Below are 18,052 nucleotides of genomic sequence, written 5' to 3' on the forward strand. Positions count from 1 at the left end.
AGTTATGAAAGTTACCCGACATATGAATAGAAATTTTCAATTTTAATACAAAAAGTTCTGAAAATGTACTATATTTTATCCACGAGTAGTCTCGGCAAGAGGATGAATAATTTATTAAATTTATAGCCGCCGGTTATTTTGGGTCGGGTAATACGAAACGCACATAATAACTAGAATAACCTACCCACCTGCGGTACATACCCTTTTTAAATTATATTTTATAATATGTGAAGTATTTCACACTGTGTGAGAGAAAATGATAAAGGCAACACCAATTCTAAATCCTAGATTACTACAGGTTAGTGAGAGAACGTATAATGTTATTATAACCTATTGTTATTTCGTTAAACTTTACATTCCGCTTGAAAAATAATACCTAATTACTTACTTTTAACTGACCAAATTCAAAAAGCAAAATTCGCAATCCAATTGAAATAAACAGCTAAATACAGATCAATATTGTCCAGCAAATATCGCTGCACGAGCTCCGAACGAACTGATTTTCAATTCTAACCCCATGAGACCACGGCTTAAAATGTACTACAAGATTTACCTTCTACCTTTTTCGTTAACATTGTTACCCGAGTCCCGACACATACCTGCCAGCTTAAGTCCGATCCTCTTCCCTGGGGGCTTGATGAGTTCTATGTGCGTCCTGCGCAGTCCTCTCTCTGTGCACAGGCCGGAGTCAGTAGATAATGATGTTTGGGATTTGAACACTGCAACAGAGGGATTTGCTTTAATAAATGCCGTTTTGGGAACTGAACAGTGTTCATGAAGTATATATTTATGTGCTAAAAGATAGGTAGATTCCATGGTTCCGGTTACCGGTTTTTGTGCATGTATAATTGCTTTCATCTCTGTTGATTCTTTGTGTGGTAAAAATGTATTTAATATATATATTTATTCAAAACATATATTTAGGATCTAAAGAGAGGTAAAAGCTATACTTAGTTAAAGAATCGCAGAATGATATCAACAATTCCTATTTTTTTATATTAAAATGTATATGTAATTTACTGAATGTATAAGAAACAGCCGAATGGCGAATAGAATAATTTTTATTAAATTAGATCAAAGAGTTTGATTTTTGTACAATGATGTTTTGAATATTCTTTTTGTTGCGCGTGAAGTCGTGAGCAGAACTATAATAATCTTTAACCTAAAATCTGTTTACTCCATAACTTAATCTCGCTGTGAAACAATTTGTCGTCTCCCAATTATGCAAATCTCAAAGACATTGTTTGAGACAACTGTGTTTCGGACAAAGTTTTGATCCAAACTATATCAATCAATGAATTAAATGAAATCAAATGGCTTGTAGATATTGAAGCAATATAAGTCGTACAAATTATTTACTATCAAGAACTATTAGGTAAGGCATGAAAGGGGGAAACTTGAAATACTAAATACGTTCATCAGCGATCTTGGATAGAATTTTATCTCAAGAGGATGCCAAGATTGATCGTTTGATTAGGCTGGTCTTGTATCCTCTTGTAGACATAGTGATAGTTTTAGCTTCGTCAGAGTGATTTTTCAGAAATATTTTAACGTAATATCATAGATACGAGTATGTCGAACAATAAGTCAGTTTCTCCATTGGCGTATATTATTTCCTTATTAATAAAAAAGAATCAGGATTAAAAGTTGTCGTATTGAAGCTAGAACAGATCAAACAAGATGATTTAATATTCTTAGATCTGCGAACGATAAAATAACATTAATTAGATTTTACACATAATAAATAAAACAAAACATATTTTAATCGTAACTTACAAATTGGAACTAAACAACCAACTGTTATATAAAACTCATAAATAATAAATTATTGCCTACAGTCGTTAGTTTTTACGCAATAACTAATATCAAAATCAATTTGCCTGTGTAATAAACATAGGCTTTTACCAAATTTATTCTGCGACATTCAGAAATTTATTAGGTGAACATTTACAAACTTTGAAGGATTCAATGAACCGACACCGTCAGTGCTCTCATATTTCATTCATCGGCACAGGCTGATAAAAAGACGCTAAATACTGTCTTATATAGTGTTCCCGAAGTGCCTTTTTCAAACGCCATCGATTTTTATTTTATATACTGTATATTTGGGTTTACGTTCACCTCATCATTTGATGCCTTGGATTGAAAGATAGCTTGTTGGACTGATTGTTTTTGATTGTTTTATAGTGGTCATGGTGATAGAAGGGTTAAAGCTCTTTTTCCTTTGCTCTAGATTATATTGGTATACGAATATGCTTTTAGAGGTATTTGATTTTGAAAAAGGACATTACAGGTAGCACGTCCATAAAGGCCATAACGCAAAAGGGAGAATAGAATAAACTTTACACTGACATTAATATTGACATTGACCAATAAATTGCGTTTTGTTTACTTTAAGTAATTTTCATGTAATTATTGTGTTCCATGATCATTTATAACAAGATCTCTGTCAAAATTTGCTCGTGTAACTACCATTTGTAAGTTTTTCTACTACATTTGGGAAAGGCATGAAGCAGGGCATTTCTTGTTCTATAATCTTACTTTCCAGTAACATTTCAATGAGAATATCTGTGAACGCCTCGTGTGTTTGACAAATGAAATGCTAAATAGATTACGATGTAATTTAGCAAAATGATGACTAAATTCTAGCTTAACATATTTTAGGCTAATGAAAAGGGGGTTAAGAGTATTTTCTGAAAAAACATTTACAACCAATTCTGACGCGGCGTAGTTGTGTGCGCGGCAGGAACATTGCTCTGAGGACCATCAATAGACCATCGTTATGGTCTATTGCAGCCACGTGAAAATTCTAGTATGGTATACATAGTACATACATAGTTACAATGGAACAACCTTTTAGTTCGCATCAACCATTTCTTGATTACTTTTCTTAAAACAGAAGGTAAATAATGCAAATGGAAAATTAATTACACATTTCTGTTCGCACCTTATTACCGTTAATTAATTTACCATCTTCAATTAAAATGTATTGAAACTTTATAATAATATCATTTTCATTATCTTCCATTCGATATGAGAAATAAAATTATCAGTGGTATATTAACTCTTTATTCGAACAGGAATATGTTTTAATAAATTAACTAGAAGAACATTATCTACCGGTATAACAATATTTAATTAAATTACTTTTACTATGATCACCAAAATCTTACGGGTTTTTAAATAACCGCAAAACTGGAAAACATTTAACAAGGAGAAATCCTGGCAGACCCTCGTTAGCGCCTAACTTTTACTGCAGTTCGCAACTGCTAACCGTCTTTCGAAATAATACCTAGTGCTGGCCGCGTTACTTCGGTCCCGTATCGATAAAGTTGAGTTACGGGTTCGCTGAGTGGTAAATTAAACCGTCGTGCTGACGTCACGAAACGCTGTTGTGTATTATTGGGTTTTTTGGCGGAAAAATGTGCAGATTGGAGGTTTTTCTGAGTTATTAATGTTTTGAATGGAACATTATTGCGCAGGCGATTAGAATATAATATTGGTTTAATGATTATTTGATTACTCATTCATTTATATAAATTATATTGTTATCTTATTTTTATAAGTTTCGTCATTCCATTGCGTCATTTTTATAAACAATAATAAAATGGAAAAGAGAATAAAAAACAGATTCATCCCTATTCAAAGCATGTTAAGATATACATAGTAAATAAAGCATCGATAAAATTAATTGGGTGTGCCGCATCAAAGCAAAACCTGCGGCTTTGAATCGAGTTGTTTCACAAAGCAAAAATCAAATTTAAAATGTTACATAACTATCTTCATTTGAAGTGTGGATTAAGGTATAGTAAACCGCGGTTGAACCATAATTCTACAATTAATCTAAAAAAATAAGCAAAGAAATTTTCATTCGTAATTAATTGGTGTAATACGTTAAAAAGCTTTTTCTTACGGTTATTCTTGCGTGTAAATATTGGTTTTGCAGACAGTGTCAAATCATTCTGTGCTATAATTCGAAATAAATAAGTGATAATTCACAATGATGTATAAAAAATATAAACAGGGGTTAAACTATCTTCAGTATTTTTCGAAGTATACAATATTCAAGCTCGGAGCAAGCATAGGTCTCGGAAAGTCGTTGGACGCAGACCGCTCTCAACAGGTGTGTAATATAAATATTTGGAATGGGCCTATGTTCAGTGGTGGACATGCTGGAGCCGGTGATGTTAATAATGATTCTCCATTCAGAAATAAGAAATCGCTGTCCGCTTAAAACTTGTACAAATATTATGGCGTTGTTTGTGATACCGACATCAGGTCAGAGGGACGTTAGCAAGTTGGCATTTCATTTCTAAAAAAGAAGGATTGCTTTAATCTCGCCTTGCTAATTCCACTTGTAAGTTCCAGAGACACTCGGCTATTTTTTATTCCTTTTATGAAATTATGTTTATGATGAAAAGTCATTAATATTCTAAAGCACCGCTTTGCTCAACCTCGGGTTTTGTCCCAATGTTTTTTGTTTTAATGAAATATTGTTATTGTGTTTTTACGAGTAATTTTATGGCTTGTGTATCTAAATAATCTTTATTAACGGCTAATATAATTTTGGAGATGGGGGTTTGCGGGCTTAATTTGTGCACGTGTGAATTTAAATGCTAATTTATTTACAATTATATTTAATTTATAGTGGAAGGGTACAAAATTATTATCATTCAAATCTATATGGTATAAGGTAGATATAAGTTATAAGGTTTGCTATCCAAGGCAAAAAATAAAATCTATTCCACGCAATGAAATCATCTATACTAATATTATAAATTGCAAATGTTTGTTTGTATGTTTCTCGGAGCTAATCTCTGGAACTACAGAACCGATTTTGAAATTTATTTCACTGATAGGAAGCTACATAACTCCTGAGTGTTTTAGGCTACATTTCATTCCGCAAATATTTACCACGCTAGCGAAACTGTCGGCAATATCTAGTGTAGAAATAAACTAAACTTGACTAGAGAATCTTGGAGGCTTAAAAAATCATTGACAACGGGAAAATAACAAAAAACTAGATATTGGGCAACGTTAATTGTCAGGACCTTCAGTACGACATGTTATATGACCCACGTAATAATAATGTACTTACTGTTATGTGGCCAGTAGAAAAACTTACAATCATTGAATTTCCAGTAATAAAAGTGTTATACTTAAACACGTTCTAAATAATGTAAGCAATATGTTTTTAATAAAATATATTAAATTAAAGTATAATAGTTTACTTACAATACAACAAAATCCTTTAAGGCTTAAGGTATTATTTAGCTCAATATGCAGTATACATAAAATACCAAAGTAGGCTTAAGATGAATAGATTTATGTCTAGCAGACGTTTTCTAATAAATATTCAATTTATACGTAACCATCTAGATATACACTATTGATATTTTAATACTTTCATGTAAGTCAATGTGTTTTCCTCTCGTTTGGGCGTAGAAAGATTCTACGGATCTCAATAGAGATTGATAAGATTATCTAGTCATGATTTATCTGCTGTAGAATTGGGTTTATTTATTAGAAGTCTCTATGTGTGATGCTTTAGGCACAGATTCGACAAAATTGTTGTCACTTAACCAAATATGTAACTGAAAGTTGACATTATTACGTATATATACATTTTTATATGTCTCCACCAACCAGAGTACTCTTTTTGATAAGAAAATCTCGCACAACCAAAATCGGTCATGCTTCAAAACGTTCTTCAGCAACCGCGAAGGACGTTCGTTGACACAAAAAAATTGAAAGCATAATAAAGAATCCTGCACAACGAAAAGTACAAACAACAAAAAACACGCTCCGACCTCACAAATTAGCCGACATTCCACGACGAATCATTTATCAAGGGGGCGAAATAAGAAGTATAAACATGAGTAAATTGCGAGTTCTCGTTAAATCTGCTGTTTGATGCGGTCCTAGTTCAAGCGGGGACTGTAATCTTGAACTTTATGAAAACCTTAGTGGTGAAGTTTGAGAATTTTTAAATAATATAATATATACATAATATATTTAAGTTACTATTATATTACGTAGTATATTAATAATTCATATTGCAACATAAAATTCACAAACTTATAAAGGAAAGCTAAAAGGATTGTGGAATTTTTGCCAATGAAATCTACCTAGGTTTATTTATGTATAAAGAATTCCAATGATTTGCAGCATATTTAATGTGAAAAAAGATTTCACCTATCTCACTGTGAGTCATACTTTAAACTGATCAATCTCTCCCCGAGACTGAGTTGATTTAATGAATACTCTTTGGCAGCAAACAGTAGTCAGCGAACTTTTTAATGATCTGCCGATTTTAACGTTTGACTCGTTAAAAATTTAAGATCAATATAATAATATAGTATAATTAGTTGTAACTCTATCACAATAGCAGTAGATTTTATAGAAGTAGGTAGTTTATCTTCATGCCTCCGAACGGTTGACTATAAGAAAGTGTTTTTCCCATTAAGTTCGCATGTGTACTAATTGTGTATATGAACTAGTGAAGAAGGGTCCTTATAACCTGATTTCGGCCGACTTCCCTTTCGTAATTTATGTAAAATCGAATTAACATTAGAACGATTTCCAGAGCGTGCATATTATTAGTACCTATAAGTCTTTTACCTATTTGCCTTTCGAAAAATTTCATACTTCGCCACTGATATGAACCATATTAAAATAAATGAAGTACATGAAATCGCTCCGCTTATGCCCCCTCTATTACTAGAACCGCCGATCTAAAGCGAGCTTGGCGTCTTTACTGCGTCGCGTACCGGCTCGCCACATAGCTGCTCGCTGTGGACCGCTTAAAATTCATTCTTTGTACATTTGGACATTAATTGTGAACGAAATTTATAGAACAATGGATGAAACTTTGCAATTTATATTATATTAATCTACATAAATTTATTTGACGTTATGATAACTTTAATGCTTTTGATTTGTTAAATTGGTTAATGAAATTTGTGTCTCTTTATTGCGTTTTGTTTTTGAAGCTGTCCCGAGGTACGTGTACGACTAAATTCAAAACAAAATAAATTACATTTCATCCAAGAACTTGGGATAAATGTAAAATCCATTTAATATGATATTTGATAACACTATAATATACTTCGCTAATTACAAATTATAAAATTCCAGTACACTGAAGAACAACAACTGATCTTAGACATTTTAAAAAACTATTTTCAACTTTTGTTTTCTACAAAATCCATGATTATATAATTAGGGCCTTGCCATTAAATACTCTACAAGTATATAAAAGAAAACCGATGAAAAACAATAGAAAACAATAGTCCACATCCTTCCTACAGCTGCGTAGGCTTAACAACGCAATTTTAAGGGTCCGGCTACCTATAGGTATAATATTCCCTTTTACAAGCACTCCAGAGCATGGCGCAGGTACGAGGGGAGCACGTAATCCATTACCATAGCGCACGTGACTCTCAGTTGTTGAACAACGATGTCTGTAATTTTATTTACCTCCCTTGGTTTAGTGCCGCGAGTGAGAAACGAATGGCGAGTTTTGTTTGGCAAACGTTATTTGATTTCTTTTTAAATAGCGAAGGTATGTTAAGTCAGTATAGTTAATAAGTAGTAAGGTCCGTATATCTATTATAAAAATAATATGGAAAGTTTTGATGAGTAAAGATGTAAGAGCATGGAAATTATGGAACATTTTCTATATGATGAACGGAATGCATAATCGGAATTACAAACGTTACTAATTATTTATGGTATATCGACCTACATTAGATATTTTAAGATGCACTAGTAGAAACGACAAAACGTCAATATTAACTTTCATGATTCCTTTCTATTTTACCTTCCTATTAAATTGTAAAACTATAAAATTTATCACGTTTTATAAAAATAAAGGCGTAAAAACACACAAAAAGAATCTAATCAAACCGTTGTCATCTCAAGTCTTACGGCGTCGAAAAGAAAACTTATTTCGTTTTGTTTGTCACGCTAAACTTTGTGAAGTTTACGTGACGTACGGACATCTTGTTAAATTTTTTACACAAGCAGAGTTTATTCGTTGTCAGAAACTTGAGCTTTTGTTCGGCTGCGTTCGATACATAGAACGGAATAGCGTTGCAAGTTTCTGTCGCGCCTGCTCGCCTCGATAAAGTTTTAAGACATAGTAGCATAGAATTTTAAGTGTGACACTCACATATATATTACATAGTTATAGGGCAGTATTAATATACCAATCTTATTTTTAGTAGGAACCTAAGAATATATCTAGTATTATTACTGAGTGGTTTCTTGAGTAAAAATCCAGCATTAAATAAGTTAATAAACATAACTTAAGCTGTTATTTGAGTGCGAGTGCTCAGCGGATTTTGAGCTATTTAACAAATAAAATTTAGCTATCAAACACCATCTAAATCTATAACTTAAGAGACTATTTAAGAAGTTATGGATATATATTGATAAATAGCGACAATCTTAAGTTCGACTAACTAGCCGTCTCAGCTTATATCGTACTTCTACGTTGAGGGCTCCTTTTTCTGAACTTAGCTCGTAGTAGGTCGGACCCTTGTGCGTGGTATGCTGGCTATGTGTATAGCCAGCCCAACCCAAATCCAGAAGCGCAGGATCCTTTTGGTTCCTCCACAGGCTTCTCAAATAACCCCGGTGTACTGAGGATTCCAGACCGTTTGTGCAGCTACACCTTCGCATTCCAGGATAACGTGGGAAGCTGTTTCGTTATCCGACAGTCATCCCCTGCAAAGGGGGCTGTCGGTATATATCGTACTTCAGAGAGAAACTAAGTTACATCTATTAATAGGTAAGCTCCTATAAAAAATAATGTAATTTTTTAAAAAATCATCTGAAATTGTGAGATTAAAATCGGTGAAGATCTCTTAAAATCAGTGTCCCAATTTTTTATTTTCCGGTCTACAGAAAATATATATTGTACATTTTAAAAACATATAACATTCGAGAACGTATTAATTATTGTATAAAGAATTGTCGATACATCATTTTTTGTAAATGAATGTAATACAATATATCAACCAATTAATTACATGTGAAGATGAAAAATCCTTTTCATACTTGGCATGTAAAGCCGTTACTATATAAAATTGGCTCTTAATTCTTGCTGACACAGCGTGATACTGTACGATCCGAACATACTGTAGAGTTAATGAATTCGAGCCACGTTCATTACCATTTTATTGAAAGCGATCATATGAGAGCCTTTCGGAATATTTATTGTGCATCCAGAAATATAATGTAGATGATCGTAATTAACTTGATTGGGATATTGATGAATAATGGTATTTTCAGTTTCATTAACAAAGACATGTCGAATCATGTAGTTGGATTTGGTTTTTGTGCGAGGACAGTTGTTTGGTGTTACTTGGAAATTGGACAGTATTTTTTTACTTAACCTCTGCTGTTTTAAAGCATTATCATTTTTACCATTGTTTATGAAATCTTTGGGTGCATAAGGACAATATCAGTAGTTCTATCTAAAGTCAAAGACATATTAACACTTTTTAAATCATTGAACTGTTTTTTTGGATTTTATCGTATTATATGAATATAATAATTTTCCCTGAAGACTTCGCAGCCTTCGTGGACATGGGAGGGGGAGTTTTATTATAATATCTAACATTCATGTAAACATAAAATATCACCAATGAAATCTTTGAATTGAGTGGGAATAATTAATTTAAATTAGAACATAACAGAGTATATTATCGCTTGTTAGAAAAGGTAGCTGTGGTCTTTCTTAAAAGAAACGTATTAAATCTTAAATAAAACGTTATAATTACTCAATAACTGGTAATAGAGAACAAAAATTCTTATATATTTTTAAATAATTCGCCTCGGAAATTTTGATATACGCAGCATACTAAGTAATTTTACATCCAGCGCGGACGTCATACGATCGTCTCATCCTCGTCATCGATTTTATATAAATTGCCAGTTCTAAATCAAATCACTCGAATTCGGTAATTTTATACCTCACTGATTTCACCGACATACTAAGCTTGGTGATTGTGTTATACCTATATACATATTTTATTAAATGCTTCGCTATCCCTCTACCATATGTTTAGGCATCACACAGACGCTGTTAGTTTGATGCCGAGAAATATGCCATTATTCATTTATTAAGAATATTGCTATACTGAAATGCTGAAGTTGTTAACTAATTTACAGTTTTGTTGGAGTATATTTTTAGAAAGTTGACAGCGTCTATGCCGCGCTTTAAGCTCACATCACTACATGCATAGCTTTACTATGTACCTATATGTATATTACGAAGGAAAGCGCATTTAATTTCACATTCTATATATAATTTTTTAAACTTATTACCATGATGGACGTATGAATTCTTCGTAATTTTAGCTGCTTTCAGCTTTCAACATTTTAAAGTCAGTGAAGCAGCTCTAAAAGGAAATAGCAATTATATTGTGGGTGCAAGATATAACACCACGCTATATTTTCATTTATAAAATTTATTTTCATATAAACTATTTATTGATGAACAGGTTACACTTAACAGGCGAGCCGCACTTTTATCCAAAATGCAATCTATGTAAATATAAATGAATCTTTATTTCCCTTGGTAATCGCATTACGCGTTAACGGATGGAACAATCTCTTTAACTCTGCTTCTGTTTTGTTATTTATTGACAGGGGAAGGTACTTATGAAAGAAAAAAATAAGGAAGTTAAGCGGATATTGGGAAGATTGTCATACAAAAATGTTTCGCTTATGTGATGGTTACTACAGCGAAATAGCAAAACATCAATGTAAAATACTTCATATATTGATTTGCACGTTTTTAATACGAATATTAGCATAATTTCTATCTATATATTATTTTGCATTAATATCTAAGGACGCTGGGACATCTTGTTATACGCACATTTCAAATACAATAGCTACTTATTGATAATAATAATAATATCAGCCCTGTATAGTAGTACTTGCCCACTGCTGAGCACGGGCCTCCTCTACTACTGAGAGGGATTAGGCCTTAGTCCACCACGCTGGCCTAGCGCGGATTGATAGACTTCACACACCTTCGAAATTCTTACAGAGAACTTCTCAGATGTGCAGGTTTCCTCACGATGTTTTCCTTCACCGTTAAAGAAAACGATAAATTCACAAAGAAATTCGCACATGATTTTTTTTTAGAAAAGTCCGAGGTGTGTGCCCTTTGGATTTGAACCTGCGGACATTCGTCTCGGCAATCCGTTCCACAACCAACTAGGCTATCGCCGCTTATTACCAATTTGTAATTACTTTTGGAGCAAAACATTTGGCCTTGTTGTCCGGCCTATAAATAACTATATAGTTTAATGTCTTTGACCAATTCGAATTCAATATTTATAATAAAGACAGGACAACGTCCGTCATGTCAGCTAGTAAGAAGTTAAAAAACTGATTGATTAAACGATGTGTATTAGTCAAATTACATAGTAGTATATAAAAAGCAAACTGATAAATTAGTGGATGTGTGTTGTGGTCGTCTTTACCCGAAATTACTTTTCCTCTGTGTAATTTTCCGAAATAAAAATAACCTACATCATTTTAATTCGGAACATGGATTACTTCAATTTATTTCAATATCGACCAAGTTCAGTATTTTGTTTGTTTACATTTCACAAAAATTCAAACTTCCTTACGAACTTTTTTTATAACATTAGTAAGAATAAGCGATAGAAGCTTACTTCTTATTGTACAAGAATTCTTAACAATACAATAATTTCATGTAAACCGGCTAAGTTATTTATAGTTATAGTAATAATACTTGATAGAGGCTTTACTTCTTTGTGTACGATAATTCTTAACAATACAATAATTTAATGCAAATCGGCTAAGATAGTTATAAATTCAATTTATTAAATAAAGTACGCCAATACGTAATTTGATGTTAAGTTAAATTTTTATTTTACGTGTTCATTCGTCGATTCAAGTAATTCCAATATTGGAATTTGCTAGCATAGCAATAAAATAGGTCAAACACTGGTATAAAAATTACGAAATAATTTTACCCACTAATATAAATTTATCCGGATCGCGCAATCAGCTTTTTTAAGCACGTTAACGTAATAACTCGCCTATACCTTTGGCGGTGTTATCATGTTTTACACATTTTTTTACACGTATAAAAATGAATATATAATCCAGCACAGCGTACTCAGCTTTTAAATTACATTGCTTACATAATACATCTTTATTTATCTGTCAACACAAGCTATTTGTGCGCGGATCTGAATATTTGATGCGCGTATTTACATTTGCATATTATAACATTTCATGCTCTAGTTAGTCATTGATCAGATTAGCTGGAAGGCTTACCAGATCCATGGAGAAACTAGTTTAAATTCTTACACTAGCACTGAGTAGTTGTAACTACTCATTCGAGTTTTTAGGGTATTTCTATCACATTTTTTTGTCATAATCATCATCATCACCAACTACAAAAAGTCAACTGCTGACCATTGGCCTTCCCTAAAGATTTCCGGAGGGACCTGTCGAAAGCGGCCTTCATCAAACGGGTTCCTGCGACCTTTTATCAAGTCGTTTGTCCTCCTTGCTGGTGGACGCCGTGCTTGCCGGTTGCATATTTTCACATTTCCCCTTGCACATTATTTTCACTTGAGTGTTCCGTCCCATGATCTGATAGGACGCGTTTCAATAGCCATATTGGGCAACAAAAACAACAAATCCCAGACTACAGAAGGATATTAAGTAGAAAAACATATCAATTTGCCCGACCTGAGATTGGAATATAGGACCTCAGAGCGATATCGTACCGCGCACGCAGTGCAACTGCGCTACCGAGGCAGTCATTTGTGTTAGTAAATATAATAGAATTACATGACCAGTTTGGTAAATATATCATCAATTATAATATTACATTGATCTCTCTTTGCGTCGTATTCCTCAATATCGAGGATCGTGACCTCCCTCCTGTATCACTTTCTCACGAACGAGCCTTCTCCACCTGTTTCTCTCTCCAGCGGTGTGAAGGGCGCTATAAACTGTACTCACAGTCAACAGTGGTGCTGGTCTGATCAGATCAACGCATTGGCCCACGGCCATGAGGCCTCTCAACAAACATAACATTGATAAATAGTTACATATTAGTTTACATTTGGTAGAAGGCTACATTTTATTTTGGTTGTGTGAAATCGAATATTAAATCCCCATCACAGCAACTATCTCCGTACGGAACGATGTAAATTCATGAATAGCAAGCTAACCTAAATTTCTCAACCCATGCAACACGTCGTAGAACTGACCATCAATTTGCTCGTAATATAGAGCAAAATGTGTAGCATGATGAAGCAAAACAGATTATTAGAACAATGGACTTCTTGTGCATGATTTCCAACACATGACATCATAGAAAATGAGATTTTAACGAGTATACGTAATGGTTAGTTTTAATGGCCGCCTGTATTTCTTGTAATTATTTTTGGGTCAAGTTGGAAACAAAAAGAAGTAGGCGAAACTATTAAAAAGTGTGCACGTTCATTCATTTGTTTTTTTCCTTTGTAACCTAAATTATGTGTTGTTATTTGCAGAACATAATATTATAGTCTTACCCCCTTATACATAGACGTTATTTATCTAATGTCGGAGCATTGCTGTGAAAATAATTCTGTTTCTCAGCTTTGTTTATCTGACAGCCAACTAGATTCATGTTATATCTAAATATTAGCCAATCACAACTGCCATGCCGTCAGCAGTGAGAAACAGACTTGTTATCACAGCAATGTTCCGTCCTTAGATAGATAACATCTATGAATAAGGGGGTTAGTATACATCCGTTTAAATTTTCAATGCAGTATACAAATAAACTGTATCGTTTTACTAAATATTTCTCGCTAAACTCCCTCACCAAAGAACATAAAATTGCGTCCGACCATCAGTGTAAGTATGGAAAAATGATCTTCATTCCAGCAGTGTCTAACTGATGGACATTTCGCAAATATTTTCATAATCAACGGTACGTAACGGAGACGCCCACGAGCCACGAACGCAAAATTAAATTTTATCTGGGGACCTAACATAATTTGCAAATATAAAAACGAATGTGCGTTACCATAAAAAAATATTGACGCTATGTGATTACAGATGACGGACGGGCGTGCCGCGAGAATAATACAGCGTAATTTGGGCCATTTGGGTGGTTTTCACCTCAATGTTTAGTTTTACCGCAAAGCGTGTGCACTGTTGTGTTTAGGTTTTTTATTATTTATCTATTTACACATAAGTATATAGGCGCACTTAATGCCAAATTGCTATTATTATGTAACGGACCTCGCAGTCAAAATCGGAGGAAACCTGCGAATAGTATACTGAGATTATCAGTGAGCAACGTCAGCGGTGTGCAGGAAAGTTGAGAGGGGATTTCTAGGAAGGAAAGTGTGGGAGAAGGGAAAGGTACCTTCTTAGGCTGGGCGGAAGGGGAAGGCCAGGAAATGTTCGCGAGCCATATGTAGTTCAAACTATGAGTTACATATTCGCTGTGTGCCTAGAACAGCGGCAAATGTCCCATGCATGGACGTGCATTCGGTGTGAAGACCAAGCGCACAAGAATTACCTCGGGGGGGAGTTGTGTACTGGTTTGAAGGACATTGTAGCCAGTAAAATTTCTGGGCATTATGAAGTGTTATATCTTATGTTTCAGGGGAGATGTATTATTTTATTTATTTGGGATAAATAATTGTACAATAAATTATATAAAAGTGAAATTACATTGTATATCGGAGATAATTGTATAACTAACTACATTATCCACAGTTTATAATACTTTATTATGTAAATAACGAAGTCTTCATCTTGAAGTATACAGAATGGTATACTATATTCATGTTTTAATAAGTTTATAAAATCTCAACAATTCATGAACTAACCTTAATATTTTTGATTAATTCTTTTAATAAAACATCCATAAATTAAAATCTCTTTATTTTATACCTTCAAAAATGTATAACTAAGCAAGAAACAAATCCGCCAACAAACTCACCGAACAAGTATAACAAACTTACGTTTTTAATGAAAATATTAAAACTGTCCAAGTCTAATAAAAATGTCCACGTTATTTGCTTTCAAATTATGTTGGAATTCTTACGAACAAAATTGTACCTAATTAGGGACTTTAATTAAGCGTGAGAACTCTAGACGGTGTACGGAACCGCTCGAGGACTGGATTACATCTAAAAGCTTTTAAATGAGCGTGGAAAGAGGTTTTTTCACCTATTTTCAAAAGTTAAATTTTTTTCTATCCGACTTTATAGCGTCGTGGATGCTGACATGTCACCTGTCATGCTATCTGTAAAAAACAGTGGAAGATTTTAACGATAATTTTCTTGGATCGTTTTACCTTTCAAATTTAAATATTCGAGACGATTGCGTAATTTGTGGTAGTGTTATTTATTAAATTAAAAAATATATAAAGCTGAATAGTTTGTTTGTTTAATACTATATAACTACTATATACTATACTAATATATAAAGCTGAAGAGTTTGTTTGTTTAAAGCGCTAATCTCAGGAACTTCTGAACTGATTTTGGATTTATCACTAATAGGAACATTACTCCTTAGTACTATAAGCTACTTTTTATCTTGAGAAAATATTTATCTCGGAAAAATTTATTCACGCGGGCAGAGCCGCAGGCAAAAGGTAGTCTTTGATAAAATTATTAATACTATTATTGATGTTAAGTTTGCTTGATTAGTATAATAAGTCATAGTGTTAATAATCAGATTAATTGGCGTCATCACGCAGAACCCTTAGAAGTACAGTCCTGGCCAATTTTTGTTTCAAATTACAAACTTATTATTCAAACACTGACATTTCAAGGTTGCGGTAATAATACATACTACTTTAAATGTATCTAAATGCTAGTACATTTTGAATACTAAACAGCCTTTAGATCGAGGATTTGAAGAAAGGCGAGTACTCTTGGGCCACGTAAACCTAGTTAGGACTTTTGCTTAAGTCGCAAGAGATAAGCTATGTAAAGTCTTGAGATATATTCTTTAAATATTGACATTACAGTAATGGTATTTACTTAGTATTAAACGAAAGCTCTTTTGTTTAGATCAGTTTTGACTGATCTTTTATTGATCTTTTTGAACATACCTATTCGCCTTAATATTGTTGTAAACTTATTATATATTTTATAACAAACATTAATTATTTGAATTATTATTTTATTCGTTAATTTATTACATTCATTAACTCTTGGTCTCTCGTGAATCGCCGGCGAGCCAAGACAGCTACATGACATTTGCGTGTGTCACGGGATTATAACCTTATATACTACATATATACTACATAATAAGGTTATTTTTCCGTCACACGCGTAGCTGTCAATGTTTGCCGGCAAACATTCAGCTACCTCACGGGTTAACTTGACATTATTTTACAACTAACTGTAAAATAATGTCAAGTTAATGTTTGTATTTTATAACCATAGAATCGTTAAATATCTTGAAAGTAATGGTCAACACACTGTAGCCCAAATATTAACAAGCTAGTCTGGTTACATTGAAGTTCTTAAATTTTTCGGCCTATCTTACTGGATATAAGCCGGCCGATTTTAAAACGAGCCATTATGGCGGGTTTTTCGCCATGTTCACTGTGATCGCTAACCGTTCGCTTGTAATTAAACGTATGTGTATTTATTGTGCAATGAAAGTTGTAGAGCCGCATTGCAGACTTTTTGTTTACAGTCCAGATATACTGCACTGACATAGTATGACTGAAAAAAAAAGTAATTGTATAAAGTCAATGAGATTGTTTGTGAACCAAATATATCCGTCATTACTTTAATCTTTATTTTCTAAATCGCAGGCACTGTTTCTCTGGTACTGAGGGTATTCATAAACAGCGCAACTTATCATCAGATTGCTACTAAGAATGTGCATTCAAAAGATGTTCCCCGTAACACCTTGTGTTACACGTATCAGCCTGTGTTTATCCGGTTCCAACAGGCCGGCATAATTGTGTCGATTGCCGAGGACGACAGGTGACCTGCTTGATTGGTTTTCGTCATTTCATTGCCTGTCTATTCTTCCCTCCCTTACCGGTTCAAGCATCTCCAATGACGTATGCAATACCGACTACTGAGTTTTTTTATTTAATATATTATTTAATAATTAATTTCTATATTATGCCTGCCGTGGTGGCGTAGTTTTATAGCGCACGCGGTATGACCATCGCGCTAAGCTTCAAATCAGGGCTAACAGAAACTGAGTGTTTGTACTCAATATCAGCTCAAAGTCTGGGAGTGTGCCTGGTAAATGGGAATAGACTCAGCCCCTAATACATAGGACAACATAGCTGGCGAAATGTGGGCTGTGTTACACATCTGCTTACCCCTGAAAAGGATAAAGGCGTGATTCTATATGTGTAAAGTTAAAGGCTCTTTATATTCCTGTAGACAAATTGCTTATTATTTTTTTTTGGGAAATATTATTGGTATAAGGAATTTGAATTATTTATTTATTAACATTTTGTACAGATGGTATACAGGCGGACGTAATGCCATGGGCATTCTCTCCCAGTTAACCTTGGAAATTAAATTAACTATAGATATTTCATTATATAAATCATCATTTCAGCCGGGAATCGTCCACTGCTGGACATAGTCCTCCCCCTTGAACGCCACAGGGACCGGTTCTGGGCCGCCCTCATCCATCAGACTCCGGCAACCCTCACCAGGCCGTCGGTCCATCACGTGGGGGGCCTGCCTACGCTGCGTCTTCCGGTTCGTGGTCGCCCCTCCAGGACTTTTCCGCCCCAAATAATAATAATTTATATAAATAAATAATAATAATTTACAAGAACCCGGGCGATATTATATTACCTGGTTATTCTCAATCTGATTTGGACATAACCTGATATAACTCTGAACTGCCCTAGGCTGGGCGGACGCGATAATTCGTTATTCCTCGCAAGCAAGTAAAGCTTACTTTAATTATAAAATTTTAATCTACCTAACGTTGCAATATATGAAGATGTTAGAAATTGTGATTTTAACGAAGATCAAACTCCCCGATT

The 18,052-nt window shown here is 33.8% G+C and overlaps 1 long non-coding RNA gene across 1 annotated transcript in view; it reads right to left on the reverse strand.

The window, feature by feature from the left end:
- Nucleotides 1-597: 597 nt before the first annotated feature.
- The window catches only part of LOC115448224, a 111,282-nt gene continuing 93,827 nt past the window's right edge, over nt 598-18,052 (reverse strand). The window contains exon 3 of the long non-coding RNA XR_003939087.2: nt 598-719. This is a non-coding gene — a long non-coding RNA (uncharacterized LOC115448224). The remainder of the gene's footprint in view (nt 720-18,052) is intronic.

The sequence above is a fragment of the Manduca sexta genome, chromosome 26 (assembly GCF_014839805.1).
Source record: "Manduca sexta isolate Smith_Timp_Sample1 chromosome 26, JHU_Msex_v1.0, whole genome shotgun sequence".
Lineage (NCBI taxonomy): Eukaryota > Metazoa > Arthropoda > Insecta > Lepidoptera > Sphingidae > Manduca > Manduca sexta.